The sequence below is a fragment of the Lemur catta genome, chromosome 23 (assembly GCF_020740605.2).
Source record: "Lemur catta isolate mLemCat1 chromosome 23, mLemCat1.pri, whole genome shotgun sequence".
NCBI lineage: Eukaryota > Metazoa > Chordata > Mammalia > Primates > Lemuridae > Lemur > Lemur catta.
The window spans coordinates 3,101,395-3,116,476 of NC_059150.1; positions in this window are offsets into that span (position 1 = coordinate 3,101,395).

The following is a 15,082-nucleotide window of genomic DNA, read 5'->3' on the forward strand; positions in this document are numbered from 1 at the left end:
ATACCCACTGCTGAGCTCACTGTCTTCCCCATCAAACAGAAGCCAGACCTTCCAGTTTTCTCATAGCACTGTCATTCTGTATTGCTCACTTCCCAGATGGTAGCCTCAAATTATCTTTGACTCCTCTATCTCCTATTTCCTCATCTAGTCTATGCAGGTGTCGCCAAGAGGCAGCTATCATCACCTTGCCTGTATCTGGCCTCCGCAAACACTCTGCTTCCTGAAATATTAATACAGTCCCTTCCTCTGTCCTCCCGGGCCCATCCTATCTTCCTCCACTTGTGTTTTCAAGTACATTGCTTGTTGCTCAATAATCCCTGGTGGCACTTTGTTGCATCAAATCCAGACCCCTGCACCTGGCGTCCACGCCCTGGCTGCCATCTCTGTGCTTCCCCTCCCCAACTCTCCCCTGGCTGTCCCCACATGTGACTTTTCTCATCGCAGTCTTCCACGGATGTCATCACACTTCAGCCCTGCCAATCCTTATCCTTCATCTCTTTCAAACCTCTGCCCAAGCACTTCTCTTCCAGAAGATTTTCCCAAGTACCCCTACTTGACCCAGGGCACCTCGTCCCCACACATCCCCCATGCGCCCTGTGTTTAGGGGCCCTGCCACTGAGACGGGTCTGGACCTACTCACTCAATTCAGTTCCACGAACATTCGCCATGTGCTGTGAGCCAACCCCTGTGCTAGGATGCAACAGACAGACCACAGGTGACTCTGCTTTCAAGTAATGCACAGTCTAGTGGAAGAGCAATCACATGGTCAGAATGTAACTTAATATAGAAAGTGACACATCATAGAAGAACTTCCCCCCCAAAATATTTTTGAGCACTACGTGCCAGACAATTTGCAAGGTGCTGGGGATGTCTCGTAAACAAGACAAACCCTGGCCCTGCTCTCATGGAATTTGAGGTTTATTGCAGGAAAATGACAAATCAGCAAGCAATTACAATTCAGGGTGGCAAGAGCTATGCTGGGGGAAGATTGCAGAGGCCCGAGAGAAACCTAAACCAAGGGCGAGGGGAGCCCGGAATGGTGGAGTGGGGCCTTTGAGGGCGGTGAGCAGCTGCTTGGGCTGGGCTAGTGGGTGGGCAGAACAATGCCCCTCCCGAGTTTGGAGCTCTGGGACACACATCAGACATCTTGGCTTTTGTTTGTTTGTGTTTCAGCTTACAGTAGTGAGTAGGCAAGGTGAGTCCCTGGCACTAGAAATCACAAGATCTCCCTTCTCCTTTGCTCTCACTCCTGACAAAGCACCAGCCCACTGGGGCCTTAGTTTTCCCCACAGGCATTTGTTTAGAATAGCAGTTTTTAAACTTTTTGGTCTCGTGTCAATTCACATACTTAAAAATTATTGAGAACCCCAAAATGCTTTTAAGTGGGTCCTATCTATCAATATTTGCAGTATTAAAATTAAAACTGAGATAATTTTTAAGTATGTATTTGTTTTAAAATAACAATAATAAACTCATTGTTCACATAAGCATATTTTGTTGAAAAAAACCCCTGTGTTTTCCAAAGGAAAACATTTAGTGAGAAGAGTGGCATTAATTTACATTTTTTTGTAAATCCCCTAATGTCTGGTTGAATAGAAGACAAATAGATTCTCCTCTCCGCTTCTGCACTTAATCAGATGTGATGTTGCATGTTGTCTAACCTTGGGAAACCCCACTACATGCCTGCAGGAGAATGAGAGTGAAAAAAGCAAGTAACATCATAGTATCGCCAGGAAAATCGTTTGACCTCGTGATTTCCCTGAAAGAGTCTTAGGGACCCACAAGGGTCCTCAGACCATATACTTTGAAAACTGCTGATTTAGAGGACCCTAAGGTTTCTACCAGATCTGACATTCTGTTGTCTTTCTGAGCAGTTTATTGTATGTAGTTTACTACAGTAAACTATAGCAGTTTACTGGATGTGGAGAAAATGTGGTTTCTATGAATAAATTAGTATGAGAAGCCTTAAAGTAAATTAAACAGGCATATTTTACATTAGGACTTTTTAAGTGCTTCAGTGTGATCATACATATAGTGAATCCCTTAAAATATATTATTGTGTATAGTGTTCCCCCATAGTTTTGACCACAGACTCTTTTTTAAAGCGCATCTTTCAAGACTAGTGTACCAAGGAACATACTTTGGTAAATGCTTCCCCAGTGACTTCTAGATCCTTTTCCTGAGTATTAACAGATCAGATTCTATCATTTGGAATCAACTTTTCTCTAGATAAAATTATGCGTGCACACTTGTTTGTTCTTTTAATGCAGAGACTTTATGATAGCCATTTCTAGGGCTAAGAAAGCCTCAGGTTGGTCTCTGGATAAGTTGCATTTTGCTAAAAAGTAAATAGAAAGAATATTAGTAATTACATTAATAGGAATATATATACATTTGTTGAGTGAATGAATAATAATTACCATGTATTGAGCACCTAGTATATGCCAGGAACCTTTTAAAAAATACGATAATCAAGAGTGTGTAGTATTAGTGGAGGTATAGATACGTACATCAGTGGAACAGAACAGAGAACCCAGGGATAGATCCACACAAATATGCTCAACTGATTTTTGACAGTGGTGCTGGAGCAATTGGACATATATAGGCAAAAAAAAAAAAAGAAAAGAAATGAACCTCAACTAAAGTCTCATATCTTATAAAAAATATAACTAAAAAGGATCATGGACGTACACGTAAAACTGAAAATTACAAAATTTTTAGAAAAAATGAGAGAAAATTACTAGAATCTAAGGCTAGGCAAAGAATTCTTACACTTGATGCCAAAAGCACAATTCATAAAAGAAAAAATGAGACAGAGTCTTGCTCTGTTGCCTGGGCTAGAGTGCCGTGGTGTCAGCCTAGCTCACAGCAACCTCAAACTCCTGGACTCAAGCAATCCTCCTGCCTCAGCCTCCCGAGTAGCTGGGACTACAGGCATGTGCCACCATGCCCGGCTAATTTTTCTACTTTTTGTAGAGACAGGGTCTTGCTCTTAGGCTAGTCTCGAACTCCTGGCCTCAAGCAATCCTCCCACCTTGGCCTCCCAGAATGCTAGGATTACAGGCATGAACCATCGTGTCTGGGCCTTTTTCAGATTTTTACAGGGATTTTAGAATGCATACATTTGGGTAAACAACTTAGCACATGCTTAGAAAATTGCAGAAACCACAAAGCTGTGTGTAGCACAGGTGGGTTGGGGAGGAGGGTGCGGAAACAGGGAATATCACGATCCAAAAAGACTTGGTAACGTTGAAATGAAAGCTGAATCTAAGTTTCCCAGTTATGCAAATGTAAGATGAGAGAGAGAAGTAAACTGAGGATGATAAGTGGATAATACACGTGTAATATGACTGACAAGAAGAAGAAAACAAGCTAATTTGACTTCAGCCTGAATTAGCACAATTTAGGACCTAATAACTCATTTTTTTTTTTCCAGAATAAAGGCAGTGGTAATCCACCCTATTCTGCACCAGCAGCCCACAGCTGGGTGCTCTGATTCATTTTAGGGACAGCTGCTACGAGGAGCACAGACCAGAATATTAATACATTTAGAGAACAGTGGCCAGTGTGGTCAAGGCCTGGAGGCCCTGCCACATGAAGAACAGCTGTAGGAAATGGGACATTGTCTTGGGAAAGAGAAATCTGGGGGTATGATAGCTGTCTTCAGCCATCGGAGGGGGTGTCACGTGGAAGAGGAATAATTTGTAGTGCACAACCCCAAAAGGTAGATACTAACAGAAAAATCTTTCAGTTTAATATCAGGAAGAATGTTTAACCAGCTTGTCTAAAGAAGGAATGAGTTGCCCAGAGAGACATTTTGTTATCACTGAGGGTGTTCAGACATCTCTTGGACAGACACTGGCTGAGGCTATTTCAGAGGGAATTTATATGTCAGATGAAAAGTTTGCTGAATGTCTCAAAGTTCCCTTTTACCTCTGAGATCCTGTGAGTCTGGCTGGGTGAATCTGGACAGGTCACTGAACTTCTTGGACGCTTAGTTCTTCAACTATGAAATGATGGTTAGACTAAGGATTCCTTAACCTTAACCGGACAGGATTCACTGAGTTGCTGCCCAGAGGAGCTAGGTGGTGTCATACACAGTCCCAATCATCAGCTGGGACTCCCGCAGTTAGGGTGCTTCGGCTGTAAGCAACAGACACTGGTTTGTTGGAAAGAGTTCATTGGAAAGAAGTGGGAAATTCCTATAATCTAAGAAGTGGCTGAAGAACAAAGCACGAAGAGGACAGAAACTAGAGCGTTTTCTCCTGGCCTGCCACAGGAGTGAACGGGCTGGGGTGGGTCCCCCTCAGCCTTAGGTCACTATTCAGCGTTCAAAGTCCAGACAAGAGAGTCCGTCTCTCAGATCTAACGTGGTCTCATGCCTGCTCCTTGGCAGGAAAGGTCAGGACACCTTGACTGTCGGCTCAAGATGAAATCAGAAGGTATTACCAGAAGGGTCAAGCAACCAGTGTCCCCTAAAACCTCCACCCCTTTCTCTCCCACTAGGATAGCGCATCAGAGCTCAGGAGAGTGAGCAGCACTGTGGTAGAAATAATCTTCAATCTATTTTAACTTGTCTTCAACAGTGACACATGCACTCATCCGGATGCTGAAATTGTCACCAGGAGCAGCACACGTGGCCTGTCGTAACCGTGGGGAAATGCAAACTAATCTGAGAACACGACCCCCCTAGGAGACAGACAGACTGATGGACTTGTACATTCAGCAAACAGGTGCCGGATGCCTACTATGTGTCATGCCCTGTGCTAGACACCGAGACTCATTAAGCCGGTGCAAAAATGGAAAGGTTAACTATTTGCCCCGTGCAAACGCAAAGGGCAAGTGCATTGCGTCAGGGTTAAACAGGGCGGGGCGGGCCAACGAGGGATTCCTGTCATGTTCCTGTCCCCGGGGGCCCAAACGTGGCCCACCCTAGCCCCAGCCAGGAGCGACCTCGCACTCCTGCAGTCCAATCCCGGACAACCCACCCGGGAGGCTCCGCCCGGGGCCAGGCTGCCTGGGGCGCTTGCAGTCCAGCGGCTGGGGGCAGGGGGCGGTGGCGCCCCCCAATAAGAACATCTGTACCCTGGGCCAGCAGCTGTCACCTGAGAAACACTGAGATTCTTCCACCAGGCGACTAGGCTTGTTGTGCCGAGACAGACACGGCTCAGATTCCCTCCCCGAGGTAATTAACCCGGAAAAATGTAACCAATCCCGGAGCGTCCGGCCTCCAGCCAGCCGCCCGCTCGCCGCGTCCCTTCCCGTACAGGGCGAGCCTGGAAGGGTTTCTGGGGTCGGGGAGACCTGCTGGGGCGTCTCTTCCCTTCCCCGGGGCGGGCGTGGGAGGGCTTGAGCTAGACCCCCTGGGGACGTCCGGGTGGGGGTGGGGCGGCCCCTGGCGCGCTGCCCGCCGGGCTGGAAGCGAAAGGCCGAGGTCGCGCGCGGCAGCCGGGCCACAGCGGGGAGCGCCGGCCGCAGGGCTCCAGGGCGCCCGCCGCGATTTACTGCGCGCTGAGGTCACCGCCCGCGTCCCCGGGCGGGGCGGGAGGCTCGGTCCTGCTGATCCCAGAAGACATAGCAGCACGGAGACACTAATCCGCTGTTTGCACATAATCACTTCGCACCAGAGATTACGTACCTCGAATTGCACTCATAGCTGGAGGGCTCTGCTGGTGTTAGAGGCTTTCTGCTCGCTTTCAGGGCAGCGTGGGACACAGCCTACCCGGGAGGGACCAGAGGCCGCGACACAGAGGCTTGAGGGTTCTAATCTGCGACCTGCCACTTGCCCTAGATCACGGCATCTCTCTGGACCTCAGTTTTCTTACCTGTTCTATGGGTTGAACTAAACCCTGTGACTTATAAAGATGAAAGAGACTCCAAAGAGTGTTTGGAAAGTTAAAACGTGTCAGAAGTGGACGGGTTTCTTTGGACTGTGAATCTCACGTCCCTCCCTGGCACACCTGTTTGCTCCTCAAGGAATGCCGATTTCATTTTTTAAAAAATGTTTATAATTAACTTGAAGCAAACGGACCTTAATTGCTTGGTCAGATGGAGGTAGAAGGTGGAGGGGGTGGGAGAGGACCTCTTATTTGCAGAGATTCTCTCAGGGAATGAAGGAGTGACACTAGTCCTAGGGTGTGAGTTTTGTAAAGATTCCTGTCACCAGAGACATTGTTAAGTCTGCTAATTAGGTAGGAGACTGGGAGTCATTTTGAGCCAAACTTCTCATTTAACAAATAAGGAAACTGAGGCCCAGACAGAGGGAAGTAATTTGCCCAAGGGCACGCAGCTGTCTGCTGCTGGAATTCTTTGAGGCTGATTGAAACCGATCTTCCCTGACCTGGACCTCAATCTTGCCTCCCCCAGCTCCACCCCAAGCGAAACCAGGTTTTAGGAATTGAGCCTTTCCCCCAGAGAGTTGCTGGAGCTGTTTCCGGCTTTTGGCTTTCGCAGCACTTTGAACTCCTCTGGAAAGGCCATTCTCTGACACTGTGTCTCTCAAACCAGGACAGGCAGGTTTCAGGGGTTAAAGTGTACTCAGTGGTGTGGGGTTTAGCAGAGGTGACAGAGGTGAGATCTTCATGAGCTCTGTGTACTTGGTCAGTTTACAGCTTGCTGTTAATAGAGGCCATTAATCACAGCCAACTGCAGCTGGCTCAGGCGGGGACAGGGATGGCCTGCCATCTTGTGGGGGGGGGCAGGCAGGAGCACCCAGGGAAGGAGCTCCTACCGCTCCTACCGTCACCCCTGAGGCCTGACAATCAGTCCCAGGAAGAAGGCAGTAGGATAAGGGCTCCCAACATGAAGATTCTGCACATATAATTGGTGTCCCAGTCTCTTCTGCCTAACAGTGTCTGGCACACGTTAGGTGCTTAATGAATACTCTAAAAAACAAGTCTGGAATTTGGGAGGTCGTGCCCCAAACATCAGGATATTGTTGTATCCCCATTTCACAAGTATGGAAACACAGGTACAGAAAGGTTAAATGACTTGACCTATTATAGAGCAAGGAAGTGGCAAAGCTCAGATTCAAACCCAGACCATCTGGCTCCAGAGTCCATGCTCTGAGCCACCCAGCAAGGATGGGCCTGGGAAGAACTTTCTAGTAGGATGGTTGTCAGCCTCAGACTCCAACCACCCGACAGATCCTCCCTCCCTCCAGCAGGGTGTGTGCGGCTCTCCCTGCAGAAGGGTGATCAAGATGACCTCTGGAGGCCCTTGCGGACACACAATCCTCCAATCCCCCCCTGGAGAATTCCTCCCTCTCACACTTCACTTGCTTCTCTTTCTGCACCATCCAACAGGCTGGTCGGGGCCTCCTTGATTGAGCTCAGCTGTCGCTGTGGGACCAGGAGAGGAGAGTGCAAACCCTGCAGGATTAGGGGTGTTGACGAGGCGGCCATCAGAAAACAACATCACAAGACAGGGCCTCTCTATTTCACAAGTCACAAGGGCTGAGCCTGGAGCCCTCTTCCCACTCCTCCCGCAGCCGGGCCCTTCTTGTTTCCACCTGACCCTCCTCTCCCAGCTGCCGTGTTTTCAGTCTTTTGCCAGATCTTCACTGTTACCCCTCCAGCATCCGGTTTTAGCTCACACAGGGGCCCAGGCAGTGGGAAGTCCACTTCCTGCTTCTCTGCGGGACGCCCCTGCCCCATGCCCAACTGAGCGCTGTCCTCAGAAATCCCCACAGAAGGAGGTTCTTAGCCTTCCTTGTCAGTGTGTCTCATCTCAGCACGTTTGCGAGGAGGCCCGGGCATTTGGCGGGATGGACTTTCTGGGGCGGGCTTCCCGGGATCTGTTAGGACACATACAAGGATGAGAAGATTTCAGCTCGTCTAGCCCAGGGGTCTGCAGATTTTCCCTGTAAAGGCCACATGGTGAATATTTTAGGCAGGCCATCAAGTTCTGTTGCAACTACTCAAGTCTGCTGTTGTAACACAAAAGCAGCCACAGATGATATATAAATAAATGAGTGGCTTTTTCCAATGAAAAATAGGCTGTGGACCAGATTTGGCCAGTGTTCCTGCCTCTGACAGAAGGCAGCTTAGGGCTGGGGCCTGGGTGGCTCTGCTGCCCCAGGCCGGCCAGTGATGGAATGTGGGTGGACAGGAGGGGCGGGGAGCGGGGGGAGACACGTGTCTTCAGCCTGCTTTGGTGGTCTCCTCTCCATGCCCATCCCTCCTCACCTCTTTGGAAAACCTGTCTTGATTTCTTCTCCCCCCTTTGCTTTGGGGCCAGCCATAAATGGCCCAACCACAGCCCCTGGGCAGTGCCAGGCCTGTGACTGGGGAGTCGCTGCCTCTCTTGGTTTCGGGGTTCTGTGCCTTTGAGGGGTAACCTTTGAGGGATTCTCAGGGGGCAAGTAGAATGCAAACAAATATAGTATTCTCTTTCCTGGCCTTCGTCTCTGACCTCTTGCCTCTCGGGGTAGCTCTCAGGACAGGGGCTTGGTGTGATGGTAGAGTCTCCCCAGCTCCCTGCCATAGGATACCTGCTCTCCTTCCCCATAGTTCTAGGTTCTTCTCACCTTCTGTCCACACCAGAGAGTGTGCCTGGCAGAAAAGCTGACAATTAATTTAAAGCAATTAACAGCCTAGGCAGCTCACTCAATTGCTAGAGCTGAGAGGTGCTAAATCTTTTCCAACCAGTCAAGGGCAACTGCCTGTAGGTCGTTCAGCAGGGACAGCCTGTCTCAAGTTCAGAGATTGGCCTTGCTGGGCAAGGAGCTTAACCCCAGCACCTGTAGTCCTGAGCCAGGCACTTTCTGACCATCCTGCCCACCCCTGTCCACCCCTCACACAGTCATTTGGTAAACATGTGACATGCTTACTCTGCTTGGGTCTCTGCCCTTAAAGATACCACCTCCTGGCAGAACACCCAGGGCTGAGTAATCTCGGGGCTGAGGTGCTGTGGGGGTAACCTGAGGGAGAAGGAGACATCGTCTTCTCCTTGGGGAGCCCACGGGGATTGTGTACTGAGTGTGTGTGCATGTGTGTGTGTGTGTAGGCTCAATCCTGGGCAGGCTTCTCTGCATTTGTGTGATACTGGAATGGCAGCAGGTGGAGAGGGGGGAGGTGGGTGCAAAAGGAAACTGAGTCAAGAAGCATTAAACAGGAAAAGTTTCTGGCAGAGATGGGCCTTCAACAAGCTTTGGAGAATGGTGCTTGACAGAAAGAAAGAGATCCAGATTCAAGGCAGATGAAGTGACTTAAAAACAGGGCTCAGAGGCAGCAAAGGGGGCCTTTGATTGGAAGATCAAAGTCCTTGTAGGCATATTGGGCTAGAATAAAAATCCAGCATCACCAGAGTTTTCTCTCTCTAGATCAGGCCTAGGAGAAGAATGAAGAGGCAGGAAGGGCTCCACATTCCAGGACAGGACCTGTGATCTAAGACCAAGTTTCCTGGTACCCAGACTGTGTGCGTGTGTGTGTATGTGTGTGTGTGTGTGTGTGTACACACAGGTTGGACAGTCAAATGTGGGTGGGGCAGTGGAGAAAGCAAGGAGCGTGTGCAAGCATGTGCCACAGGCAGCGAGATGAGCCGTGTGCAAGGGTGGGTGTGGACTGTGTCCCCGCCTTGACAGCCGGTGGACACGTGTGGATCCCTGCTGAGGACAGGATCATGAGTGACAGCCAGAGAGTAGTGCAGGAGCACCGCTAGTTTCAAAAGAAGAAGGATGCTGGTCAGAAGAGGGGCAGCCCCGTACCTCTGTGCCCCTTCCTTATGACCCCTCGTCTTCTTGAGCCCCTAGCCATGGTCCAGCCTCTGGGTGTCTCTGCAGCAATTCCCGCCCTGCCACACACCTTTACCTGCACCATCCTCCTCCTTCCTCTTTGCTCCCACAGCACATGCCCCCTGCTATGGTTTGGACGCCCCCCAAAACTCATGCTGACGTTGAATCACCATTGCGGTGGTGTTAGTGTTAGGAGGTGGGGCCTCTGAGAAGGGATTGATGATTACCCTGGGAATGGGCTAGTTATCACAGGCGTGGGCTCCTCGTGCAAAGGATAAGTTCAGCGCCCTTCGTCCCTGTCTCCTGCGCCCTTCCGCCTCTGCCTTCCGCCACGGCCAAGCGTCATCCTTTCTCACCTAGATTATTGCAGGGCTGCGGGGCTGCGGGGCTGCTCTCCTTCCTTCCACCCTCATTTCAGTCTGTTTTCCACCCAGCAGCCAAAGTGGTCCTTTAAAAACATGAGTCAGATTGCATGATCCCTCTGCTCAAAAGCCACAGTCATTACGGTGGCCTTGTGGCCTCATGTGATCGCTGCCCCTTGCCTGTCTGATACCACCTCTGCTCACGCCCCCTTTGCTCTTTCTGTTCTAGGCTCCAGCCTCCAGGTGGTGAGAGCGGAATTTAAACCTGGGTTTGTCTGATGCAGAAGTCTGTGCCCCTTCCTTATTTTACAAGTGAGGAAACAGCTGTTCAATGAGTTTAAGACTATAGTCACGTGACTAGGAAATGTCAGAGCCAAGATTTGAGCCCAGGTCTGTCCGCCTAATTGTAAATCCTGGGACAGGCTCACTACCACTTCTTCTAGAGGACCATAAACCAGTGCGGAGCAGGAAATACTATTGTTGACAGTTCAAGTCACTTCCACCGTACCAAATTCCCTGCAATTTTCATTTCTATTTAGCTTACGGTCTTGGTTATTTTAGCCTATGGTCAGTTTAAACTGATCTCAGAAAGTCAGTCAGGAAATGAAAATGTCTCTTCCTTTAAATTCTTATGCTACCCAGAATGCAAGCGTTCTTTTTCTTTTTCTTTTTTTTTTTTTTTTTTGAGACACAGTCTCACTCTGTTGCCCAAGCTAGAGTGCCCTGGCATCAGCCTAGCTCACAGCAACCTCAAACTCCTGGGCTCAAGCAATCCTCCTGCCTCAGCCTCCCGAGTAGCTGGGACTATAGGTGTGAGCCACCATGCCTGGCTAATTTTTTCTATTTTTAGTACAGACAGGGTCTCGCTCTTGCTCCGGCTGGTCTTGAACTCCTGACCTCAAGCGATCCTCTGGCCTTGGCCTCCCAGAATGCTAGGATTACAGGCATGAGCCACGATGCCCGCCCACAAGGGTTTTTTTTCATCCTTGCAAGTTTGGCAAGTAAAGCAGAGGGCAGCCTCCAGGAGGTCTGCTCCCAGCCTCCTGCAAAGAGCTTCACTCAGGGCCAGGTTCGAGAGAAGCCAGTGAAAGCCTTCCTGTGTGACCAGCGGGGCCCTCGTGAGGGACAGAGGACAGCCCACCAGACAAGATAGCCCCGGGAGAGACCCGACGGGCTCAGGACACCATTTTCCACTCACATAGGTCAGATCACACCATGCAATAGGAAGAAATGGGGAAGAGAGCCCCAGAGAACTTTCTCCAGCACGGTGACAAATACCAGAGTTATTACCTCCAGGGTGGACACAAGACTGGACCAAGAATGGACCTCAAGTCTTCAGGTTCTCAGTTCCATGAAGTCACCACGCTGGCACACTGTCAAGTGGTTGCTGATCAAGTTCTCCCCGGGACAGGAATCCGTCACCAGGCAGTAAAGCCTTTTCCGCCTTGGGCATTAATGAGATCCAGCCGGCTCCTGTCACTCTCCCGGGAGCAAGCATCTAACGACCTAGGCTGACAGGTGGTCCCCTGAGATATGGCCTGAGTTAGCCAGGGACTGCCCGGGGGCATTTTCCAGAGTTAACTGCAGGGAGGTGGGAGGCAGGGGAGTTTTATTAGTAGCAAAAGGGAAGCAGGGACGTGAGCAGGAGAAGCACACGCTGGGTGCCGGAGACCACTGCTGCCGCCGCCGGGCACGTGGACAGAGCAGCACCAAAGTGTGTCACTGAGCTAAACAAACCAAAGGGTTTGTCACCTTTCCTCGTGACCGGGACTAACAGTATTCCTCTGGTGGAATTCTCCTTTTCTTTCTGTTTCTTTTTTTAGGTTTCTTTCTCTGTCTCATGTTCTCTTCTTTCCTTCCCTCCCTCTCTCCCTTCCTTTCTTTTGTTCCTGTCTTTTCTGGTCCTCTAGGGGAACTGAGCAGAGGTCAGGCAGACCCGGATCTTTTGTTTTATAAATGGTGAAGCCCAGATTTTGAAAGGCCAAGAGACTTGTCTTCCCAGGTCCGTTTCCAGTTCTGGCCCTGAATCTGTTCTTTCCCCCACAAATGAGAGTCAGGGAAACCATCTGCAGATTCTCTCAGGGCCTATTCATCCCACAAATGAATGTCAAGCACGATTTTCAACTCAGAGAACAAGACAGAGTCCCTGTTTCATGGGGGAATACACAAATACGTGTCCTAAAGATGGATAATGTCAACAACAACAAGATAATTTCAATGACAGTGTTAGTTACTTTGCATTGGATAATCAAAGGTCACATTGAACCAATCTACAAGTGAGTAAGCGAGGTAGAGGCAACAGAATGCACAAGCATCTCACTGCAATCCACAGTGGAAACGGTAAAATTAAAAGAGATAATTTAATGAGACAATAATATCAAGTGCCTTGCACAGTGGCCGACCGCAGTTGCTTATTACCTGCCAGTTTCCGTTTCTACTTGTCTTAGAGAGAACTGGCTGTCAGAGCCAACCATAACAATGACAGGTACCATTTAATGGTGGCCTGGTGATAGAGATTTGTGTCCTCGATCAGAGGCCCCGGGCTGTGCCTCTGCCATCACACGTGGAAGCCTGGGGCTCTGTCTCCCCACCCGAGGAAGAGCTTCCCGCAAGCAGGAACTGTCTCCTCACCAGCCCTCGGGGAGGGTCCTGCCCCTGGGTCTCCTAGGCCGGGGACTGTTAGCCACCTTTCCTCCCCATGGCTGGGCTTCCCAAGGACTTGAGGTGCCCAGCAAGTCCCAGCCAGCTCCCTGCCCAGCCCTCGGCCCGGCCCTGTGTGTGGTGTCCCGCTGTGGCACAGTGCCCCAGGGCCAAGCCACCGGTCAGTGATGGGGCTGTAGCGCGATCTTTGCCAGCAGCTGCGTGTGGCCAGGCTTCTGGGAATTTGGGAAGTCGGTGCCAGAAGGAGGACAGCTGATCCCTGGGAAGGAGCGATGCCGGAGGCTGGGGGTAGGGAGGACTGTGTCACATGGCTGCACCCCCAGGGTCCCTTTCTTGGCTGGCAGTGGGAGCGAGGGTTCCTGGAGACAAGTCCTGTCCCCATCTGGGCCTATATTTCCACCTTAGATCCATCGGTCCACAAGCATCAAGCTTTCCCTGAGTGTGTATTGGGCTTAAGCACAGGAGATGGAAGTCCCTGTCCCTGCCCTCGGGGGATGTGGGAGAACAGCCCCTACCCAGTCTAACAGGGAGACAGGTCCTGGCTTCAGATTTTTTCTACCCCAGTCCAGCCAATACACAACACCCACAGGCTCTGTCTAAAGCACAAATATGTTGTTTCTCTGCCCAAAACCTCCCATGACTCCTCATCCACTCCAAAATAAACACCTAACCCCATAGCAAGGGACAAAGGACCCTTTACAACCTCCCTGGGTGTGAAGCCTGCAGGGTGGGTGAAGGCTCTTTCCCGCCACCTCAAGGAATTGGACCTGCCTGAGGCTGTGTTTTGGGAATCTGCTAGACACGTTTTACTGAAAGGGAACTTTTCCGTGCAGGGTGGGAGGGGGAAGGGCAGACGCAGCCCTGGAGCATCTCCCAACCCAGCCCTGCGGGCACAGGAGAAAGCACCCTGGGATTAAGCTTCTGTGAGCAGAGTCCTGTCCCTGGCGCGGGGGCAGGGGAACCGTGGGGCAGGAGAGAGGCAGTTCCGGCCCTTGGGGGGTTCCCAGGACTCAGGGAGACAGAGCTCGGCCACAGGTCAGCCCCAGGACCTGAAAGCTGAAGTGAATTAATGCAGTCACATGGACATGCCTCTTGAGCCGGGTCACAGAGAGCAGGGCAGTCAGCATTCCAGGGGGAGGGAGCATGCAGGGGGGAGGGGAGGGTTGGTGAGAGGGCTTGGGCGCTGGGAGAGTTTGCATCTGCTGCAGGCAGGCTCCTGGCGTGGGCAGGAGAGTGACTCTTCAGCATGAAAGAACGATCCTACTCCCTACCCAGCCCCATGGAGTCTGTTTCTAATATAAGAGTCTGAGTCAGGCTGTCCCGCTGGGGCTTCCAGGGGCCAGTTCCAGGACTCAGGGTCCCTTTTAAAGGTCTCCCAGCATGAGGTGTCTGGCTCCTCCAAACTGCCTCCCTGCTGCTTACCCAGCATCCCTAGCTCCGTCCGGACTCAGTTTCTCCGCCTGAGAAATGGCTTTCGGCCTTGGGTTCTTGGAGTTGCTCAGGGCAGTGCCCTGGCTGAGAGCTGGGTGAGGATTCCAGGGCACTGTCCGGGTGGGCTCTCCAGTCCTACCCCTCCACATCTCCTGCCAGCAGGAAGCCTCTGGCTGCGAGGCCCCAGGCCACCAGGAGAAGCAGCCACAGCACAGCGTGGTTGTCAGGGGCACGTGGCGTGGCTGCCATGAGTCGTGGCGGGCACCACCCCCACTCCCCACACAGCTCTGGGGACAGATGGGCAGGAGGGCACCTTCTTCCAGGCAGCCTGCCACCTCCTCTGTCCCTGCTGGGGTTTGCATCTTGGTGAGCAGGAGCGTTTTACTCACCTCCTCATCACCTGAGCTAGAGACCTCGGGGGAGCAGCTTTCTGGAACGACTTAGGGTTCGGAGCTTCTCCCCACACGGGAGGCAACTCGGGCATCACCACCTCACTGTGCTCCTTCCGGAAGGCGCTGCTCCCCTCCAGGCCCCGGGCCCATCTCTGAGAGGAAGGGAGTCGGATTAGACCCCCAGAGGACCAGTCATTAAGACTGCAGACTGGGCACCAGACAGCTTCGGCCCACGTCCTGGCTCTGCCACTCGCTAGCTGTGTGACCTTGGGCAGGATGTGTGACCTCTCTGTGTCTGTGCTTCCCCCTCTGTAAAATGGGGAATCGATTCTGCCTTGTGGGTTTCTTTGAGGAATTAAATGAGTTAATATACCTGAAGACTTAGAAGTGTATCTGGCACGTAGCAAGAGGCCTAATACTGTTGCTGCTATAATTTTATTTTGGTTGTTAGATGCCCTTAAAGACCCTGCCCAGCTTCGATCTTCTGTGAGGGTCTACACTGC